The 16916-nt window shown below is 36.1% G+C and overlaps 1 long non-coding RNA gene across 21 annotated transcripts in view; it reads left to right on the forward strand.

The window, feature by feature from the left end:
- LOC129558974 (uncharacterized) overlaps positions 1-16916 on the forward strand; it is a 161832-nt gene that overhangs the window by 58163 nt on the left and 86753 nt on the right. The window contains exon 7 of one of the 21 annotated variants that reach the window (XR_016037983.1): positions 13309-13427. The exons of the other annotated variants lie outside the window; for them this stretch is intronic. This is a non-coding gene — a long non-coding RNA (uncharacterized LOC129558974). The remainder of the gene's footprint in view (positions 1-13308; positions 13428-16916) is intronic. 21 annotated transcript variants of the gene reach the window in all.

A 16916-nucleotide genomic window follows, 5' to 3' on the forward strand; every position in this document is an offset into this window, starting at 1 on the left:
GCACGCTAGGCCTCCCTGTCCATCACCACCTCCCGGAGCTCACTCAAACTCATGTCCAATGAGTCGGTGATGCCATCCAACCATCTCATCCTCTGTCATCTCTTTCTCCTCCCGCCTTCAATCTTTCCCAGCTTCAGGGTCTTTTCAAATGAGTCCGCTCTTTGCATCAGGTGGCCAAAGTATTGGAGTTTCAGCTTCAACATCAGTCCTTCCAATGAATATTCAGAACTGATCTCCTTTAGGATGGACTGGTTGGATCTCCTTGCAGTCCAAGGGACTCTCAAGAGTCTTCTCCAAAACCACAGTTCAAAAGCATCAATTCTTTGGCGTGTCAATGAGCTTACCTTCTGTGTTTTCTTCTAGGACTTTTGCAGTTTCAGGTCTTTGTTCAAATCTTTAATACATTTTGAGTTGATTTTGTGTATGGTAGAAGATAGGGGTCCAGTTTCATTCTTTGCATGTACTTAATGCCAAAACCATTCTGTTTTGATTACTATAGATTTATTGTTAGAAACCAGGAAATGTGGATTCTTCCAGCCTTGTCCTTTTTTTCCCTCAAGATTGCTTTGGCTACTTGAAGTCTTTTGTGGTTCCATGTGCATTTTAGTTGTTTTTTCTGTTTTTGTGAAAAATGCCATTGGTATTTTTACAGTGACTGCATTGAATCTATAGATTGCTTTGAGTAGTGTGGACATTTTAATAATATTAATTTTCCAAGTCATGAACACTGAGATTCTTTCCATTTTTATATGTCTTCTTCAGTTTCATCAGTGTCTCATAGTTTTCAGTGTATGAATCTTTCATATTCTTGGTTCAGTTTATTCTTAGGTATTTTAGTCTTTTGATGCAATTATATTTGGGATTATTTTCTTAATTTCTCTTTCTGATATAAAAAAATGAGGGGACATACAGCTTATTTTTATATTAATTTTTGTATCCTGCAACATTAGTGAATTTATTGATTAGTCCTAACAGTGTGTGTGTGTGTGTGTGTGTGTGTAGTGTCTTGAGGATTTTCTGTATGTAATATGTCATCTACAAACAGAGGCAGTTTTAGTTCTTCCTTTCCAATTTGAATGTCTTTTTGTTTTAATTATTGCCTGGTAGCTCTGGGTCGATCTTCTGTACTGTGTTGAATAAAAGTGATGAAAGTGGACATCCCTATCTTGTTCCTGGACTTAGAGGAAAGCTTTTCATTTTTTTTTGTCACTGAGTATGATGTTAACTTTGGCTTGTCATGGACGGCCTTTATTAGCTTGAGGTATGCACGCTTTCCACAGTTTATTGTGATCCACACAGTCAAAGGCTTTGGCATAGTCAATGAAGCAGAAATAGATGTTTTTCTGGAACTCTCTTGCTTTCTCCATGATCCAGCGGATGTTGGCAATTTGATCTCTGGTGCCTCTGCCTTTTCTAAAACCTGCTTGAACATCTGGGAGTTCATGGTTCACATATTGCTGAAGCCTGGCTTGGAGAATTTTGAGCATGACTTTACTAGCGTGTGAGATGAGTGCAATTGTGCGGTACTTTGAGCATTCTTTGGCATTGCCTTTCTTTGGGATTGGAATGAAGACTGACCTTTTCCAGTCCTGTGGCCACTGCTGAGTTTTCCAAATTTGCTGGCATATTGAGTGCAGCACTTTCACAGCATCATCTTTCAGGATTTGAAATAGCTCAACTGGAATTCCATCACCTCCACTAGCTTTGTTCCTAGTGATGCTTTCTAAGGCCCACTTGACTTCACATTCCAAGATGTCTGGCTCTAGGTCAGTGATCACATTATCGTGACTATCTTGGTCATGAAGATCTTTTTTGTACAGTTCTTCTGTGTATTCTTGACACCTGTTCTTAATATCTTCTGTTTCTTTTAGGTCCATACCATTTCTGTCCTTTATCGAGCCCATCTTTGCATGAAATGTTCCCTTCGAATCTCTAATTTTCTTGAAGAGATCTCTTGTTTTTCCTATTCTGTTGTTTTCCTCTATTTCTTTGCATTGATCGCTGAGGAAGGCTTTCTTATCTCTCCTTGCTATTCTTTGGAACTCTGCATTCAGATGCTTATATCTTTCCTTTCCTCCTTTGCTTTTCGCTTCTCTTCTTTTCACAGCTATTTGGAAGGCCTCCTCAGACAGCCATTTTGCTTTTTTGCATTTCTTTTCCATGGGGATGGTCTTGGTCCCTGTCTCCTGTACAGTGTCATGAACCTCCGTCCAGAGTTCATCAGGCACTCTATCTATCAGATCTAGTCCCTTAAATCTATTTCTCACTTCCACTGTATAATCATAAGGGATTTGATTTAGGTCATATCTGAATGGTATGCAGAAAAACATCTATTTCTGCTTCATTGACTATGACAAAACCTTTGAGTCTGTGGATCACAATAAACTGTGGAAAATTCTTAAAGAGATGGGAATCCCAGACTACCTGACCTGCCTGTTGAGAAACCTGTATGCAGGTCAGGAAGCAACACTCAGAACTGGACATGGAACAACAGACCGGTTCCAAATAGGAAAAAGAGTACGTCAAGGCTGTATATTGTCACCTTGCTTATTTAACTTATATGCAGAGTACATCATGAGGAATGCTGGGCTGGAAGAAGCACAAGCTGGAATCAAGATTGCCGGGAGAAATATCAATAACCTCAGATATGCAGATGACACCACCCTTATGGCAGAAAGTGAAGAGGAACCAAAAAGCCTCTTGATGAAAGTGAAAGAGGAGAGTGAAAAGGTTGGCTTGAAGCTCAACATTCAGAAAACAAAGATCATGGCATCTGGTCCCATCACTTCATGGGAAATAGATGGGGAAACAGTGTCAGACTTTATTTTTTTGGGCTCCAAAATCACTGCAGATGCTGATTGCAGCCATGAAATTAAAAGACGCTTACTCCTTGGAAGGAAAGTTATGACCAACCTTGATGGTATATTAAAAAGCAGAGACATTACTTTGCCAACCAAGGTCTGTCTAGTCAAGGCTGTGGTTTTTACTGTGGTCATGTATGGATGTGAGAGTTAGACTGTGAAGAAAGCTGATCGCCAAAGAATTGATGCTTTTGAACTGTGGTGTTGGAGAAGACTCTTTAGAGTCCCTTGTACTGCCAGGAGATCCAACCAGTCCATTCTAAAGGAGATCAATCCTGGGTGTTCATTGCAAGGACTGATGCTAAAGCTGAAAGTGCAATACTTTGGCCACCTCATGCGACGAGTTGACTCACTGGAAAAGACTCTGATGCTGGGAAAGGTTGAGGGCGGGAGGAGAAGGGGACGATAGAGAATGAGATGGCTGGATGGCATCACCGACTCTGTGGACATGAGTTTGAGTGAACTCCGGGAGTTGGTAATGGACAGGGAGGCCTGGCGTGCTGTGATTCATGGGGTCGCGGAGAGTCGGACACGACTGAGCGACTGAACTGAACTGAACTGAACTGATGCACACTTTACACCTAGTTTGTGAGAATTTTATCGTTAATTGATGTTAAAAAATTTTTGGATGCTTTTTCTGTATCTATTGAGATGATAATATGATTTTTATCCTTCATTTTGTTAATATTGTGTATCATATTGATTGATTTGCAGACGTTGAACCATTCTTGCATCCTTGGCATAAATCCCACTTAGTCATGGTTTATGATCCTTTTATTTTTATTTTTTTCATAATAACCATTCTGACAATGTGATGTGGTATTTCATTGTGGTTTTGATCTGCATTTCTCTGATAATGAGTGACACTGAGCATCATTTCGTATGCCTGTTGGCCCGTAAGTCTGTTAATATTTGCTTTATGTATTTACACACCTACCATAGGACCCCTCGTGGCATGTGGGATCTTTAGTTGTGGCACGTGGAATCTAGTTCCCTGACCAAGGATTGATTCTGGGCCTCCTGCATTGGGAGGAAAGCATCTTAGCCACTGGACCACCCAAGAAGTCCCTCTCCTTCACTTTTGAAGGCTAATTTTGCTGGATATGTAATTATAGATCCTTTTTTTTTCCTTTCATTATTTAAAGTATATCACTCCATTATCCACTATTTATCTTTTCAGAAAAACCAACTCTTAGTTTCACTGATCTTTCCTTTTTTTAAGTATAGTTGATTTACTTTATTGAACTATAGTTGATGTTGTGTTAGCTTCAGATACACAAAAAAAGTGATTCAGTTATACAGATATATATTTATTTATTTTCACATTGGAGAAGGATATGGCAACCCAGTCCAGTATTTCTTGCCTGGAGAATCCCGTGGACAGAGGAGCCTGGCGGGTTATAGTCCATGGGGTTGCAAAGAGTTGGACTGAGGTGACTTAGAAGGTGTGCATTTTCACATTGTTTTCCATTATAGGTTATTACAAGATATTGAACATAGTTCCTTGTGCTGTATAGTAAGTCCATGTTGCTTATCTAATAGTTTGTATCTGTTAACCCATGCTCCCAATTTATCCCTTCCCCCACTTCCCCATTGGCAACCCTGTTTGTTTTCTGTGTCTGTGAATCTGTTTCTATTTTGTATATTGATTTATTTGTATCATTTTTTAAGAGTCTATATGTAAGTGATACTATATTTATCTTTCTCTAATATTTCATTCTTTTTGTGTCTAATATTCCATTGCACATTTATGCCATATTTTATTAAGCCAATCATCTGTTGATAGGTACTTGGGTTGTTTCCATGTCTTGGCTTTTATAAATAGTGTCTTTATGAATACTGGGGTGCATGTATCTGTTTAAATTAGAGATTTAATTTTTTCTGTTTATATACCCAGCGGTGGGATAATTGCTGTACTATATGGTAGCTCTATTTTGGTTTTTATGTTTTTCAGTGTGGCTAGGCCAATTTATATTCCCCCCAATAGTGTGGAAGTGTTTCCTTTTCTCCACACCCTCTCCAGCACTTATCTGTAGACTTTTTGATGATAGCTGCTCTCATTGGTGTTAGGTGATAGCTTACTGTGGCTTTGATTTACATTTCTCTAATAGTGATGTTGAGCATCTTTTCATGTGCTTCTTGGCCGTCTGTACGTCTTCTTTGGAGAAATGCTCACTGATCTTTTCTATTGTCTTTTTAGTCTCTGTTTCATTCATTTCTGCTCTGATCTTTGTTATTTACTTCCTTCTACTAACTGTTGACTTAGTTCTTCTTTTTTAGTTCCTTGAGGTATAAACTTAGGCTATTTATTTGGTCTGCTTGATGGTACCCTGTAACTCCTTTAAGCTGTCGTCACTCTTTTTCATTATTTTTTCTTTTGCTCCTCTGATTGGATGAATCCTACTGCCCTGTTTTCAAGTTCACTGATCCTTTCTTCCATTTCATCTAGTCTGCTGTTGTACCCCTGTATTGAAATTTTCAGTTCAGTTATTGTATTTTTCAGCTCCGTGATTTCTATTTGGTATATTCTTGTGTTTTCTCTTTGTTGAAATTCTCACTCAGTTCATGCATTGTCCTCTTGACCTTGGTGAACATCTTTGTGATCATTATTTTAAACTCTATTAGGTAATCAGTTATCTCTGTTTCATTAATACCTCTCTGGAGTTTTATCTTCTTGTTTAGTTTGGAACATATTGCTGCTTCCTCAAAATTTTTCACTCTGTGTGTTGATTCTGGTATTAGAACAGACACTTTCCAGTGATAGAGTGGCCTCATATAGGAAGATGAACCTTACTGTTCTGCTGGCCCAAGTTCTTGGTTGTTGCTCAAACCTTTGTGATCATCCGACCTGCTTCATTTGTTCTTAGTGCTTCACAGTGTTTAAGGATGTGCTGATACCTGTTTTGATGTGGATATTTTCTTGTTTACGTGATATGAGTATCACTCAGCTAGTTACTGGATTTTTTCAGAGGGGATTACTTTGGGTATAACGGAGTTTGGTGTGCTCGTGGGAGAAGGTGAGTTTATGTCTCCTATGTTATCATTTGGACTGGAACTCAGAAATAAGTTTTAATAGAAAATTTAAAGGTTCTGGACATCATCTCTATGATACATAACAGGTATTTCATCCTGCTTCCAGCTCTAGCCCAATCAGTTCCTCTGTAGCAAAGCTTAGAGTGTCAGTAGCTTTTCTTTTTCAGTGCCCATCAGTGGGACTCACCCACAATGGAATATTATTCAGCCACGAAAAAGAAGGAAACCCTGCTGTTTGTGACAAAATGGACCTTGAAGGTATTCTGCTAAATGAAATAATCCAAAGATAAGTACTTTATAATATCATTTACACGTGAAGTAAAACAAACAAACTTCAAATTTATAGAAATAAAAAGTAGAAAAGTGGTTACCAGGAACTGGAAGGTGAGAGAAATATGGAGAGGTTGATAAAAGGCCACAAGATTTCAGCTGTGAAACATGTAATGCCTAAGATCTAATATAAGCATAGTGGCTATAGTTGATAACCCTGTTAAAAAAATATAGCTATTACAGATATTAGAATTTGAATTTCAGACTGTCAGTTATGAATTCTGTGACTTATTTTTGGACAAATAATTTAACATATTTGAATCACAATTTTTAATTTGTAAAATGAATATAGGGCTGATGTAAGAATACAGTGAGTCATTTTTTCAAAAAAAGAATCTTGTGAACTATAAATTTATTACAGAGTTACCTACTGTTTTTCATAAGTATGAAAGTTGTGAATATTTGTACAAAATAACTTTACCCCTTTTTCTGCAACATAGCAATTTATTGTTTATATTTTATATTAATATATCTACATGAATAAAAGTGAAGTTTGCGTTTTAGTATAATATTAATTCTACGTTCAGAGATAGGATTCCTGGTTCCTCAGTGTCTCCATAATATAAATTAATTTCTATTATTGAAAATGAGGCATTATGTTATTAATGAATTCACCTACGACCACTTTGGCTTTGACTCCCCCAGAAAAGAGAAGTAGAGAAGTGTAGATACTTTGAAATAAATAAACTATTCAGGAGAAAATGAGGAATAAAATTTTTTGGTACAATTCTGTCTCAAGATAACTGCCAATTTTTTCACTATTTCTGTTATCTAAGTGTGATTGAGTCAGTGGTAGGTCCTGATCAGTTTTAAGCTTTTTGATGCCTTTATCTTTCTTCGAGTCCTGTGTATAGGGATTTGTCCCCTTTCAGTATCAGTTATCAGTAACTTTGGTGGTCCTGTACCTTTAATATGGGACTGCTTCAGGAAAATTTTATTTCCTTGTTTCTCCAGCACTAGTAACAGCAACTTTTCCAACTGTTATTTGCTCTATGTGAGATATAAATCATCCTTAGCACCACTAATTCAGGCTAGCCAGCATATGTTGAAGAAGACTACACACGCTATGCATACACATACGTTACCACATACATTCGTACATGTAATTTTCTTCTTAATTCGTATTCTGTTTTGAATTCTGCTAGCCAAAAATAAGAATTAGCTTTCAAGCTGTTCATTTTTTTATTAATGGCTGTATTTTTAAGAGGTGGAATTAGTTACATCTTCATTCTTTAAATTCACAAGTAAGCAAAACGTAGAATATTGCAAATTCATATAACTGAATCATTCCTCTCTGGTATTTAGAGAATTCAAAATATATAATATTTATAAGTATTATAACCTCATGTGTTTATTGATGAAGTAATGTGACATTTCCAAATGCTTATTTTGCAATTTAAATTTTTATTTTGGTTAAAAGAAATATAAAAGACATAACTTTTTTTTTTGGAGTAGGAATATGTAGAAGCTTTATTTTATCATGGGAAGGGAATACTTTGTTATTTGGATGTTTCAGCTTTGACTGTCATTTAATTTTGTTCATGTAAACAATTTCCTTTGTTTTTAATGGACGATGAGAACTTATTTGGGTTCATTGGAGTGTCAGTCACATCTGGTGCAAATTCACTTAAGAATAGGCTGCGTTACTCTTAAAAACATTCTTGAAGTTAAGATTGAGAGTCTTGTCCTTGATTAAATATTTTATAATTTAGATCAGGTTATTCTGCATTCAGTAGAACCTGTATGTTCTTCTGTTGAATGAAAAAGGAGAATATTAACACAGTATTTTTTGCTTGATCTTATTAAGATTTCAATGGTTAGTCTACTTGTCTAGGCATTTTTCTTTGGTTAATTGAGTATGTTAAATATGTGAAAATAACATTGTGGATTGACAGCTTTTCCAGGTAGATCTGGCATTCTTTCTTCAGAAAAAGGAGAATATGGAAATGTCCATAGAGTGGAGGCTAACCAAATTATTTCCAACTTAAAAGATATAAAAGTAAACAACTAAAACTAAAAATTTTAACTTTCTTTCCCTCCTTATATGTATATGTGTTAGTCACTCAGTCATGTGTGGCTCTTTGCAACCCCATGGACTGTAACCTGCCAGGCTCCTCTGTTCATGGAATTCTCCAGGCAAGAATACTGGAGTGGGTAGCTATTCCCTTCTCCAGGGATCTTTCTGACCCAGGGACTGAACCCGGGTCTCCTGCATTGCAGGCAGATTCTTTACTATCTGAGAATGAAGACAAATTATTTCCAACTTAAAAGAGGCAAAAGTAAATAAACAACTAAAACTAAAAATTTTAATTTCGTTTTCCTCCTTACATATGTAGTTTTATACAGTTTTTAAAGAGTACTTCATTTACAGTTATTATAAAATATTGGCCGTATTGTGTTGTACATTGGCCTGTGTTGTACAATATATCCTTGCAGACTATCTTAAAGCCAACAGTTTGTATGTCTCACTCCCCACACCTTTATTGCTGGTAACCACTGATTTGTTCTCAATGAGTTTGTAAAAAATAAAATTTTAAACAATTTTACTCTTTGAGAATGTGGAAAATAATATAATAATATATATATTTAATTTGGTTTTTAAATAGGTAGACCACATTTTTCTTTTTGAAGTATGTGATTTACATAGAGTTTAATAGGATCTATTTATTACTATAAATAATGACGAATGTGAATTTGTTTCTTAAAAACCCTATGAATCTTAACATTGAGACTTTATAGTAATGCTCAATTTGTCTTTTTATAAATAGGATTTTAAAAAACCTTAGCTAGGGGAAATGTCAATTTGTACTTAGTCATCACTGATGAGTAATATTCTAGAATTTTTTCTGTTAGTTCAGACTTTTAAAATGTTATTTTAGTCTTAATTTTTCAGACGCATTATATTTAAGTGTTGCTGCTGCTGCTGCTGCTGCTGCTGCTAAGTCGCTTCAGTCGTGTCCGACTCTGTGCGACCCCATAGACGGCAGCCCACCAGGCTCCTCCGTCCCCGGGATTCTCCAGGCAAGAACACTGGAGTGGGTTGCCATTACATTGAACAAAATATGTAGCAGCAGTTATTGATTGTAGAATCATTTTCTATAAAAGATTGTACATTTCTTTTAATCAAGGTGGATATTTCCCTTTATGTCAAACATTAAGAATCATCGGACAATAACAACCGACCTGGGGCTCTAACATGCTTGTCTAAATAGAAAGCATTGTTTTATAGGGTATTCTTTTGGAAAATTTAATATACATTTATGTATACATCCATATTCTTTAATGGGGATAACATATAGCCTAACAAGTAAGTTATTCCAGAAATATGCAGTGTGGAAATAGGAGTTAAGGGTTCTCTCAGCATCATAAAGTGTGGCAGTTTTTTGAGTACATTATTATTTCCACACATATGTGAATATTAGTATGGGTATATACCTTTATGCTTTCTATTTTAGTGACTTCTACTAAATTTATAGTATAAATTTACTTTACTTAAAAACATATATGGAAATTTAGTCAAAAAGAGAAATTAAAATATTCTCCCCAATAAATGTAAATTGGGAGTGAATGTGAGATATAAATCTTCTTTGCCTGTCAGTCTCATTTTTTCTGTTTTATGTGAGCTGGGATGAGTGTGGTTCTAGAGTTTCAGTTCAGTTCAGTTCAGTCTCTCAGTCGTGTCCAACTCTTGGCGAACCCATGAATCAGCACGCCAGGCCTCCCTGTGCACCACCAACTCCCGGAGTTCATTCAGACTCATGTCCGTCGAGTTGGTGATACCATCCAGCCATCTCATTCTCTGTCGTCCCCTTCTCCTCCTGCCCCCAATCCCTCCCAGCATCAGAGTCTTTTCCAGTGAGTCAACTCTTCGCATGAGGTGGCCAAAGTATTGGAGTTTCAGCTTTAGCATCAGTCCTTCCAGTGAACACCCAGGACTGATAGATATGTATATATTTTTAATGTAACATGAAATGCAAGCTAACTAATTCTTCTGGTACTCAAAGAAAAAAAACTATGAGAGAAAGTGTGTCCATCTTCAGTGTGCCATTGACCATATGCAAATTTTCCTTATATGCTGACTTTAGATCCTAATCCCTGAGAGAGAAGTCACTTAGCTAGTGATTTTTTGGTTTACAGTGTTTTACAGTGATATATGGTGTTATATTTCTATTATTGTGATGAAAAAGAAAGCAATACAAAAAGACTAAGTGTTTATTAAAACATGAAAAAAAAAAAGAAATAAATGGTTTTGCAGCACTGAAGAGATTGTAGAAAGTAAATAAGCTAGATCAGACCTGTTTTATGTAGTAATTTTATAGTTTATTTTAATTATTTCAATTGTAAAATATTGTTATACTGTTAATTAGTTCTGATTGTTCATATTAAACTATTGAAATGCAAAAAAATAAATAAATTTAAAAAAAAAAGAAAAAAAAATAAAATGGTAATAGTCTACTAGACTATTTTAATCTACTTTAAATCTAATTTAATAGACTTTTGCACCAGCCGCTATCATGAGTATTTTTCACATACATTTTGGAGGGAGCCCACAGAAACACATGCTCTGGGTTACATGATTAGTTCTGAGATCTTGAAGCCCAGACCAGTTTCTTTACTACTACCATCCTACTTTTGTGTATGGATGTTTTGTTTTTATTATTATACAGCATCGAAAGTACTTTCACCGTGCATGTCATTTAACCTTGCCTGCCATGTAATTGTTATTAAATTTTTGAGGAGTAAATGAAAAACTGTTGCATGAAGTCATGGTTCCCATTTTAAAGATGAAGAAACAAGTACAGGTGAAGGCAAATGTATTACCTTGGAATGATAAGATCTGGGTTCATATTCCATTTCTGAAATTATGTGGATTAGGATTTGGAAAACTCTTTCAAGTCTCTGTTCTTTCACCTGTAAAATGGGGTTTTGAGGATAAGTGGGAGGATTGAATGAAATCACTTATGTGAAAATGTTTTAAACTGTAAAGTTCCATACAAATACAAAGTCAGGATTACAGTATTCTACTGCACTGAAATGCAAAAAAGTAAAATGGCTGTCTGAGGAGGCCTTCCAAATAGCTGTGAAAAGAAGAGAAGCGAAAAGCAAAGGAGGAAAGGAAAGATATAAGCATCTGAATGCAGAGTTCCAAAGAATAGCAAGGAGAGATAAGAAAGCCTTCCTCAGCGATCAATGCAAAGAAATAGAGGAAAACAACAGAATAGGAAAAACAAGAGATCTCTTCAAGAAAATTAGAGATTCCAAGGGAACATTTCATGCAAAGATGGGCTCGATAAAGGACAGAAATGGTATGGACCTAACAGAAACAGAAGATATTAAGAACAGGTGGCAAGAATACACAGAACTGTACAAAAAAGATCTTCACGACCAAGATAATCATGATGGCGTGATCACTGACCTAGAGCCAGACATCTTGGAATGTGAAGTCAAGTGGGCCTTAGAAAGCATCACTAGGAACAAAGCTAGTGGAGGTGATGGAATTCCAGTTGAGCTATTTCAAATCCTGAAAGATGATGCTGTGAAAGTGCTGCACTCAATATGCCAGCAAATTTGGAAAACTCAGCAGTGGCCACAGGACTGGAAAAGGTCAGTCTTCATTCCAATCCCAAAGAAAGGCAATGCCAAAGAATGCTCAAAGTACCGCACAATTGCCCTCATCTCACACGCTAGTAAAGTCATGCTCAAAATTCTCCAAGCCAGGCTTCAGCAGTATGTGAACCATGAAATTCCAGATGTTCAAGCAGGTTTTAGAAAAGGCAGAGGCACCAGAGATCAAATTGCCAACATCCGCTGGATCATGGGAAAGCAAGAGAGTTCCAGAAAACCATCTATTTCTGCTTTATTGACTATGCCAAAGCCTTTAACTGTGTGGATCACAATAAACTGTGGAAAATTCTGAAAGAGATGGGAATACCAGACCATCTGACCTGCCTCCTGAGAAACCTGTATGCAGGTCAGGAAGCAACACTCAGAACTGGACATGGAACAACAGACTGGTTCCAAATAGGAAAGGAGTACGTCAAGGTTGTATATTGTCACCCTGCTTATTTAACTTATATGCAGAGTACATCATGAGGAACGCTGGGCTGGAAGAAGCACAAGCTGGAATCAAGATTGCCAGGAGAAATGTCGATAACCTCAGATATGCAGATGACACCACCCTTATGGCAGAAAGTGAAGAGGAACTCAAAAGCCTCTTGATGAAAGTGAAAGAGGAGAGTGAAAAGGTTGGCTTGAAGCTCAACATTCAGAAAACGAAGATCATGGCATCTGGTCCCATCACTTCATGGGAAATAGATGGGAAAACAGTGGAAACAGTGTCAGACTTTATTTTTTTGGGCTCCAAAATCACTGCAGATGCTGATTGTAGCCATGAAATTAAAAGACACTTACTCCTTGGAAGGAAAGTTATGACCAACCTAGATAGTATATTAAAAAGTAGAGACATTACTTTGCCAACCAAGGTCCGTTTAGTCAAGGCTGTGGTTTTTCCCGTGGTCATGTATGGATGTGAGAGTTGGACTGTGAAGAAAGCTGATCGCCGAAGAATTGATGCCTTTGAACTGTCGTGTTGGAGAAGACTCTTGAGAGTCCCTTGTACTGCAAGGAGATCCAACTAGTCCATTCTAGAGGAGATGAATCCTGGGTGTTCATTGGAAGGACTGATGCTAAAACTGAAAGTGCAATACTTTGGCCACCTCATGCGACGAGTTGACTCACTGGAAAAGACTCTGATGCTGGGAGGGATTGGGGGCGGAAGGAGAAGGGGACAACAGAGAATGAGATGGCTGGATGGCATCACCGACTGGATGGACATGAGTTTGAGTGAACTCCGGGAGTTGGTGATGGACAGGGAGGCCTGGCGTGCTGTGATTCATGGGGTCGCAAAGAGTCGGTCACGACTGAGCGACTGAACTGAACTGCACTGAAAGTAAAGTTGCATTCGACTCTTTGGTTTATGCAGTCCATGGAATTCTCAAGGCCAGAATACTAGAGTGGGTAGTCTTTCGCTTCTCCAGGGCATCTTCCCAACCCAGGAATTTAACCCAGGTTTTCTGTATTGCAGGCAGATTCTTTACCACCTGAGCCACAAGGGAAGCCCAAGAATAATGGAGTAGGTAGCCTTTCGCTTCTCCAGGGGATCTTCCTAACCCAGGAATCGAACCGGGGTCTTCTGCATTGCAGGTAGATTCTTTACCAACTGAGCTATCAGGGAAGCTTGTTCTACTACTACACTACTACTTGTAAATCCATCATTTTAATTATAAGACCAGCTCAGTGCTCTTTCTACTGTTCGCACACAGCTTCAGGTCTGGAGATACTCGGTCTACTTACTACTAGGTCTGTTTCATGTTACCAATATTTATCATAAATTAAGTTTTGCAAAACTCTTGTTCAAACTTCAAAGGTCATTTTATGCCTATAATATATTATAGAAGTCCTTTGAATGAATGTTTCTTTTCTTCTCCCCTCCAACCACAGTTCAAACTTACTCACATTTGTAAACTACGAAGAGTTATGTAATAGGTTGTCTACACAATTTCATTCTTCCTGCTTTAACTCGGTCTTTCCCAGAATAAGGGATAAAATTCTTGGTGACCAGTTTGTTAATTTCGATCCTGTGTTCTGAAAAGAAGACTTAAACTTAAAATAACTTAATTATAACTAATCAGTTATGACATTTAAGTTTTATAGAATGAGTGTATGAAAATAAATTACCTATTATTACCCAGTAACATTCTAAATCTATAAAAGATATTTCACATTTCTTAAATTTGTTTCATCTCATCCTAAGATATTTTGAGGATATTGTGCAATTGCATAGCTTTTTTCTTTGCCTTAAATATCCAATTTATTGTACTTTGAAATAATGGGATTGTACTCTGAAACCTACTGTAAATAAATAAACTAACAAAAACTAAACTACCAAGAAGTTCCCTGAGGGTTTAGTGACCCGAGTTTGATTCATGGTTGGGGAGCTGAGATCCTGCAAGCTGCGTTCTGTGACTAAGTAAATAAATAAAATAAAAAGACACTTAATTAAAAAAATTAAACCATTACAGAAGAAAATGTGAAATGAAAATACGTAGTCGAATAAATAAGGATTGTAGAGGACTAACAGGAGATATCATCAGTGTGTTTCTTGCTTGGTAGTTGTTTTCTTTTCGGAAAAATCTTATCAGCTGGAGAGGGTTACTCTTTTCTTTGAAGCTAGCTCTGGTTTCTGTGAAATCAGATTTTGTATTCCCAAGGCTCCACTCTGCAATGCCAGCACAAACATACTTTAACAGCTGTACAACACTTTTAAAATAAAGGGGTGGAAAGAAGGTATCAAGCAATTGCTTACTGTGCTTTAGAACCTTTAGAAGTTTTCAAAAAGCTTCTGGAGTTTTGGGGAGGGGGAAAATAAGAGTAAAAAGACTTCATGAAGATCATATATCAAATAATAATGTAAATTAATTGAAAATTAATTCAATCTGATAATTCTATCAGAGATTCAGGATAATACTCCCATTATATTTTACAAACTAAGTACATGATGGTTTGTGTTAGCTGCGTAATTGAGTAAATCTGCTACACGCTTTCTTTTTGTTGTTTGGTAGATATGTGCTGTTCTTGTGAATCTCTTGTTAACTATTGCATTGTGTAGTGAAAGAAATGTAGTAATTCTAAATAAAAAGTGACATCTCTATTTTTGATGTGAAATACTTAGATTTCTAGTTCTAGTTTCTTAACTTCACAGAGGTATCCTGCTAGTTTAATTTTAGTATTGCTGCCTTGCATTTCAAGGATCTCTAAGTTTGTATTATTATTTGTGGTGGCAGTATGTTTACATGTAATGTGTGTATACTTTGTGTGTGCCAAAATACTGCAGGAGGCATACTAGGAGGAGACAATGTCATTCATTGTTTCATTCCTTTGTGTGCTGTTTGTGTCAGGTACAAGGTAATTGCCCAGTTTCTAGTGTTAGACTCCGTTAGTTATGAAAACTTGGTCATCAATTTGTTCATGGCATAATTATTAGTTTCATACTATGTGCCTTTTCAACAGATTGTAGAAATCACTGGATGTAGATATTAATAAGGATGCATTCTGTGTTCAGTTTGTTACATTTAAATATAAAGAGATAAAATTGGTATACAAAAGAGATAAAAATGATATATTTCTTTCATATATATAGCTGTGCTTTGAGGGAAGTCTTCCGGCATTATCTCCATTCAATCACCTATATATTGAGGACCAGTTTATGTATAGGAGATGGATAGATTTTCTAAAAATGAAAGAAAACAATATTTTGTTAATAGCACCGATTGATTAACACGTATTTATTGATCATTTGCTCTAAGTCAGATACTGTGTTAGATGCTGAGGATAAATTATACTTACTTATAATCTAGTGGAAGAGATCGACATTAGTCAAATAGAGTTAAATTTTGAATTAATTCCTATGGAGATGTATGTGGGATCTTATGAGAAAATACAACATTTGAGAGAAATATAAAAATAATAGGTACATATTTGAATGATAAAAATGATAAAAGAATTAGGAAACTACCCTTAGTAATTGATAACAATTATTACATGTGTCTTATATATTCCAGAGTTCTAGTGGTAAGAGTTTTGATAAAATTATGGGTGGGAGTAATTTTCCATTGGCTAAGTGAACTTAAAAAAAAATTTTATTGTAATAAAGAACTATATAAAATAGATGATAAAATTGATGTTAAATATAAAATCTGAACCATTATGGAAAACCCCATGGCTTTATTTTATATGCCTGGAATTGGTGTAATAAATTCGTATGTTAAATTATTATTTTTTACACGTCACTTTCTTTTACAGTGTTTCTTTGCCTTGAAATGCAGAAAAATATAGCAACTTGGAAACTATAAATATAGCCAAAATATAATTCCTTTTCTAAGATTTTAATGGAAACATTAAAATTTATATAATTTTTAATTGATGTTTTTAACTTTTTTGAAACTTAACTTTATAAAAGAAAGCCATTAGCTTCACTTTAAATTTGTCAGTTTTGCTTTGTTACATGAACTATTCATAATGTTGTTTGAATTGCATTTACTACAAGAAATTTACAAAATTAAAAATGACTTTTATTTTTATAAAATGTTTCTATTTTCACAAAGTGTAAATTTAAAATTCCTTAAAATTAGCTGTGAGCATTTTTTAGTTCTAGTTGTTGTTCGGTCACAGCTGTGTCCAACTCTTTGTGACCCCACAGACTTTATCACGCCAAGCTCCTCTATCTCCCACTGTCTCCCAGAGTTTGCTTAGATTCATGTCCATTGAGTCAGTAATACTATCTATCTCATCCTCTGCCCCTCCCTTCTCTTTTTGCCTTCAATCTTTCCCAGCATCAGGGTCTTTTCCAGTGAGTTGGCTCTTCACATCAGGCAGTCAAAGTATTGGAACTTCAGCTTCAGCAACAGTCCTTCCAGTGAATATTCAGGGCTGATTTCCTTGGAAATGACTGGTTTGATGGCCAGTCACTCCTAAAGGAGAGTTCTAGTTACACAGTTACATAATGTTAAATTTGCCTCCCTAAGTTTTTAATTCAATCTATCAGAAAGAATTGCCCCTAGTAAAATATTTCTCTTGCTTAAACGGAAAAAAAGGGATATAACAATGTTTAACTTCTTGCTAGTTACTGAATGG

This window comes from Moschus berezovskii, chromosome 8, assembly GCF_049115385.1.
Source record: "Moschus berezovskii isolate FMDL1 chromosome 8, NW_MosBer_1.0, whole genome shotgun sequence".
In the NCBI taxonomy this organism is placed as follows: domain Eukaryota; kingdom Metazoa; phylum Chordata; class Mammalia; order Artiodactyla; family Moschidae; genus Moschus; species Moschus berezovskii.